The sequence below is a fragment of the Anopheles maculipalpis genome (assembly GCF_943734695.1).
Source record: "Anopheles maculipalpis chromosome X unlocalized genomic scaffold, idAnoMacuDA_375_x X_unloc_34, whole genome shotgun sequence".
NCBI classification, from domain to species: Eukaryota; Metazoa; Arthropoda; class Insecta; order Diptera; family Culicidae; genus Anopheles; species Anopheles maculipalpis.
This window is the reverse complement of record NW_026060496.1, coordinates 16,830-22,500: the sequence shown is the minus strand read 5'-3', so window position 1 is coordinate 22,500 and position 5,671 is coordinate 16,830. Positions and strand designations below refer to the sequence as shown.

General features: G+C 56.5%; 1 pseudogene; it reads left to right on the top strand.

Annotated features, from left to right (window-relative positions):
* LOC126566808 (large subunit ribosomal RNA) overlaps nt 1-5,072 on the top strand; it is a 7,938-nt pseudogene extending 2,866 nt beyond the window's left edge.
* The last annotated feature ends 599 nt before the right edge of the window (nt 5,073-5,671 follow it).

Here is a 5,671-nt window from a genome sequence, read left to right as displayed (position 1 = left end):
GACGGACCTGAGCGCAGCCCTGGGGGTGGCGATTGATGCCGACCAGATAACGACCGTAAAAACCAACTACGGCACGCTGGTCGCATTCTTCGGTTGCCCTGAGGTGGCCGTGACCGACGACGTACTGCTCAAACAGCATGTAGTCGGTCTCAGCCAGTGCTGCAGGCTGAAGAAGGTGGAGGCCAAACGACAGTGCTACCGGTGCTACGAATTTGGCCACATCGCCATGAAATGCCGCGGAAAGGACCGGTCCGGCAGGTGTCCTCGGTGTGCGGAACTTAAACACACAGGACCATGCACTGAGGAGCGGAAGTGTCTCGTCTGCAAGGGCCCGGAAGCAATTGGCCACTCGTTTGGACAGCGCAGCTGCCGTCAAGTAGTTGGAATAAGTATACGGCCTCCTCAAAAATAGTATACTCCAGCAGAACGTCAACCACTGCCGGTTGGCGCAGGACATGCTGCTGCAAACCGCCCGACAGGAAGGATGCGACCTGGTGCTGATCTCCGATCCATATCGGATCCCGGAGAACAACGGCAACTGGGTAGCGGACCCGACGGGCAAAGTTGCGGCAGTATCGACAGGACGATACCCCATCCAGCGCATCATTGAGAATCGGCGAGATTGTTTCGTTGTGGTCGAGATGCGCGGGATTGTGTTCTGCTCCGTGTACCTACCTCCCGTGGGTCCCGATTCAACGGTGGAAGATTTCAGACGCAAATGGACCGAGATTGCGTCAGTTATTCCGCGGAACCGGGACACCGTGATCGGCGGGGATGTCAACGCCTGGTCTGGAGCGTGGGGAATGGAACGCAGGCACAACGATGGAGAACGAGTGCATAGGGGAGCGGTGGTGATGGACGCTATGGCTTCGCTGGGGCTGGTCCTGTTGAACCGGGGTAACCGGCCAACCTGGTGCAGCAACAATGGCCGTAGCTCCATCGTCGACGTTTCCTTCTGCAGCCCGTCGCTCCTGGGGGACAACAACTGGCGAGTCTGCGACGAAAATCCAAGCGACCACAACACCATTAAGTTTTCGGTCGGAAGGACGACGGCGCAGCGCAACCAGGGACAGAACGACAGACAACAAACAACGGAGAGTAGATGGGCGACCCGGTTTTTCAACAAAGAACTATTTGTTGAAATGTTCGGGTCGCTGGACATCCATAACCGCACCCTCTTGGCGGACGAGCTGACGCAGGCAATGGCCACTGCTTGCGACGCGACAATGCCGAGACTGCCCGCAACACGAGGAGGACGGCGATCGGTATACTGGTGGAACAGTGAGATTTCCCAGCTACGCCGTACTTACATCGGGATGCGGAGAAGACTCAGGAGAGCGCGAACGGACGAACAGCGACAAGATCGACGGCCAGCATACACAGCGGCGAGAGCAGCTCTGGAGCAAGCGGTTAAGCGGAGCAAAAAAGAGCACGCTGAACAACTTCCGGAACAGCTGGGTCCGCACGGATTCGGACCAGGCTACAAAATTCGGAAGCAGGCGTGGGAAGGTGCCCGCGTACCGATGGAACGGGACCCAGCGAAGCTACAGCACATCGTCGGGGAACTGTTTCCGGTACAACCGCCCATGGAGTGGCCCGCAATAGAAGCAGAGACAGGACGGACGGACGAGGACACGGCTAGGGATTTAGTCACCGAGGACGAGCTGTTGGGCATTGCAAAATCGCTCAACCCACAGCGTGCCCCTGGAGACGATAATATCCCAAACGTGGCCTTGACAGCGGCGATGACGGCATTTCCACGCGTCTTCTCGAGAACGTTCCAGCACTACATCAATTCCGGCCACTTCCCCGATGAATGGAAGAGGCAACGGTTGGTGCTGTTCTCGAAGGCCGGGAAACCACCGGGTGAATCATCGTCGTACCGGCCGATCTGCCTGCTGAGCGTCCTGGGAAAAGTGTTGGAGCGACTTATACAGCGCAGACTTACGGAGCATCTCGATGCGACGGGCGGTCTCGCTGATGCCCAATACGGATTCCGGAAAGGACGCTCTACTATGGACGCCATCAACAGGGTGATCGCCAACGGAAAGGTTGCGCTGGATAAAAAGCGCAAGGGCGACCGACTGTGTGCAATGGTGACAATCGACGTGAAGAACGCCTTCAACACGGCCAACTGGACAGCGATTGGAGCAGCTCTGCAGCAAAGAAACACGCCATTGTACCTCCAGGCGTTGCTGCGGAACTACTTCGTCAATCGCACGCTCCACTACGAGACGGACGAAGGAATGGTCTCGTTACCAGTGACGGCAGGTGTTCCGCAGGGTTCGGTTCTAGGGCCAACACTGTGGAATGTCATGTACGACGACCTTCTACGTCTGGAGCTGTCCGGGAAGCGTGCGGACATCATTGGATTTGCGGATGATGTGGCGTTCACCCTTATCGGGAGGGACCCACAGGAAATCAGCAACCATGCTACGAGGAACCTGGAGAGGATCGAGCGTTGGATGGATGCAGTGGGTCTGAAGCTGGCCCATCAAAAGACCGGCTACATGATCTTCTGCACGCATCACAACCCGCAAGTAGGTCAACTACAAGCGGGTGGACACACGATCACTTCCACGGAATCGCTCAAGTACCTCGGCGTCGAGCTCTGCCGCAAGCAGCACTACGGCCGGCATTTGGAGAAGGTCTGCACCAAGGCAACGCGTATCGCAAATGCCTTGACCGCTCTGATGCCGAACAAGTGCGGCCCCAAAAGCAGCAGAAGGAGAGCCCTGGTTAACGTTGGGAACAGCATTGTCCGTTACGCGGCACCATCGTGGGGACGGACACTACTACACAGAGATATTCATCGCACAACCGTTCAGAGGACACACCGCACAGGAGTACTCCGAGTAGCCAGCGCCTTCCAGACGGTGTCCTACGATGCAGCTTGCGTGGTCGCATGTACTATCCCGCTAGTCCTCCTCCTAGAGGAGGATATTCGCTGCCATGACGACAAGGTAGCGAGGGGATATACTGGACCAGACATACGAAAGCGACGCAGAGAGGAGACCATGGAACGCTGGCAACAACAGTGGACAGCCGGAGCAGAGCAGCAGGGTTCGCCGGGGATGAGGACGAGGAGACTTATCCCGGACATTATGTCCTGGGTAAATCGTAAGCACGGAGAAATTGATTTCTTTCTTTCCCAACTCTTTACAGGGCATGGGTTCCTCCGGAGCTACTTCGTCGAGAAAGGCATCCTCGACGGTTCGCCAAACTGCCCGGTGTGTGAACATGACGTGGAAGATGTCGACCACGTAATGTTCCACTGTCCGCGGTTTGCTCGGATCCGACATGAGATGCAGCAGCAGAGCCACACCCGCCTGACGATGGACAATCTGGCGGCGGAAATGTGTGCCAACCGTGCCACATGGGAAGCAGTCCGGACTGCCGCTCGGACCATCTTCAGAAACCTCCAAGTGAGGTGGAATGAGGAAAGTCCACCAACGGCAAGACGGAGGCGACAACAACGACGGCGGAATACGGAACAACCAAGGTAGCAATAGCTGCCGCCGTAACCGCATACAAAGGACTATACTACAACGGAAGCAGCAGCAGCAGCGACGAGTAACCAGAGCAGCAGCAGGAGCTTAGACCCAGCCGGGAGTAACGGCTACGGACGGACGGGTCTGAGCAGCAGCAGCGGAAAGGAAGGCACGAAGCAGCAGCAGCAGCTGAGTCAACAAGGACGAATGACGCAGCAACCGCGCGTCAACGGGATGAGTGCATTGCACAAACGAACCTGCATGGAGTACTACGCACATCAGCGCATCGGCAGGTTTCGGATCAGGTCGAGGAGTGGTTTAGTTGGGTCGCATCGGCTGCCGGGTCCGCTTCACGGGCCCAGCGTCACGATGAATCCCACATACCCCATCTTGAGGGTTGGTCTGTAGCCGCAGACCACCTTCCGAGATGGGGACCTTTTGAAGGTTCCCTCCCCGTTAACAAAAAAAAAAAAAAAAAAAAAAAAAAAAAAAAAAAAAAAAAAAAAAAAAAAAAAAGGTAGCCAAATGCCTCGTCATCTAATTAGTGACGCGCATGAATGGATTAACGAGATTCCCTCTGTCCCTATCTACTATCTAGCGAAACCACAGCCAAGGGAACGGGCTTGGAAGCACTAGCGGGGAAAGAAGACCCTGTTGAGCTTGACTCTAGTCTGGCATTGTAAGGCGATATAGGAGGTGCAGCATAGGTGGGAGAGTTCGTCTCGTGCGGGCTCGCCTCTGAGATACCACCACTCTTACTGTTGCCTTACTTACATGATTGGGTGGAACAAGCGCGGGCCTCAGGTCCGGGTCGTTGCTGTTACAAACTCCCTCGCCGGGAGCGTAACGTGCGGCTCGCCTGCAGTTGCCCAATGCGCCGTGTTTCTCGCTCAGCGTCCAGCCATGTCGCTGGGAGGTGCCGCCTGGGGGCTGTGTGGTGTCGTAGCATCGACGCTCGTCGTTTCACCGCTTTGCCGACCGTGAGCCGGGGCCCGCAAGGGTCAAGCACGCGTACGTCGGTAGGCGCGTGGCCGTCGCTGCGTTCGTTCGTTTGCGCCGCCCGCACTTTCGCTCTCGGGTTCTGGTGCCGCCCGGCTCGAAGACATCTGGGCAGACCTTTCGGTCCACGTCATGGACAGTGCCAGGTGCGGAGTTTGACTGGGGCGGTACATCTCCAAAACGATAACGGAGGTGTCCAAAGGTCAGCTCAGTGTGGACAGAAACCACACGCTGAGCATAAGGACAAAAGCTGGCTTGATCCCGACGTTCAGTACACTCCGGGACAGCGAAAGCTTGGCCTTACGATCCTTTTGGTTATAACGAGTTTTTAGCAAGAGGTGTCAGAAAAGTTACCACAGGGATAACTGGCTTTTTTTTTTTTTAAATACGAATTTTTATTGAAATCTATCTATTATATGCCTCAACAAAAATCCACACTCCACCCCCTAACCGTTGCCCCGCGAGGGTTTTTTGGCCAGGGTGTATATGCAAAACAGCATTGCGCATTTGTAACTTACTCTAAACGTTTCTTTTCATATTTACAAAATTTATCCCTTCCTGAATTCATTCCAAACTTCGAGTGCCTATCGAAGGCCGCCCAACTTGGCTTCAAAGCCCTTCGTTCTCTCATTGCGCCCCTTTTAATCAACGTGCCGCTGTTTCTGCCTCCGTTGCCGCGGCTGCTTCAGCGGCAGAGAGGCCACCTGGTCGATTGCTGATATGCTGCTCTGGAGCTGCTGACGGAGAATCGTCCTCTTCGTCGCTGGACGAATCCGCGCCCTCGCCGTACAGCCATGCCAGGGAGGCCACAGTCCTTCGCCTCTCCCTGAATCTCGCGACTCGCTCGCGAATGGCTGCCCGGCGCGCAGCTGTTGTCGGCGATGGAGGTGGTGTTGGGGGCCGCCCACCTCGCTGTAACTCCCTCGCTCTCGCCCGTGCCGCGTTCCTCGCAACGTTCCGGCGCTGGTTACGAGCAACGGCCACCGAGTTGTCAGGGAGGTGTGCGGCTGACGGCTGACCCTGCGCAGCCAACAGCTCCCTTTCCGCGTTCCAACCATCCTGGAGCTCGTCCGCGACGCCGGCGACGAACTCACAGATGCTGCTCCAACGTTCCGGGCTCTCGAGCAGAGCGGCAACGAGACCTTCGGGGGTGATCTCGCTCGTACTACCCGCCTCGAGCA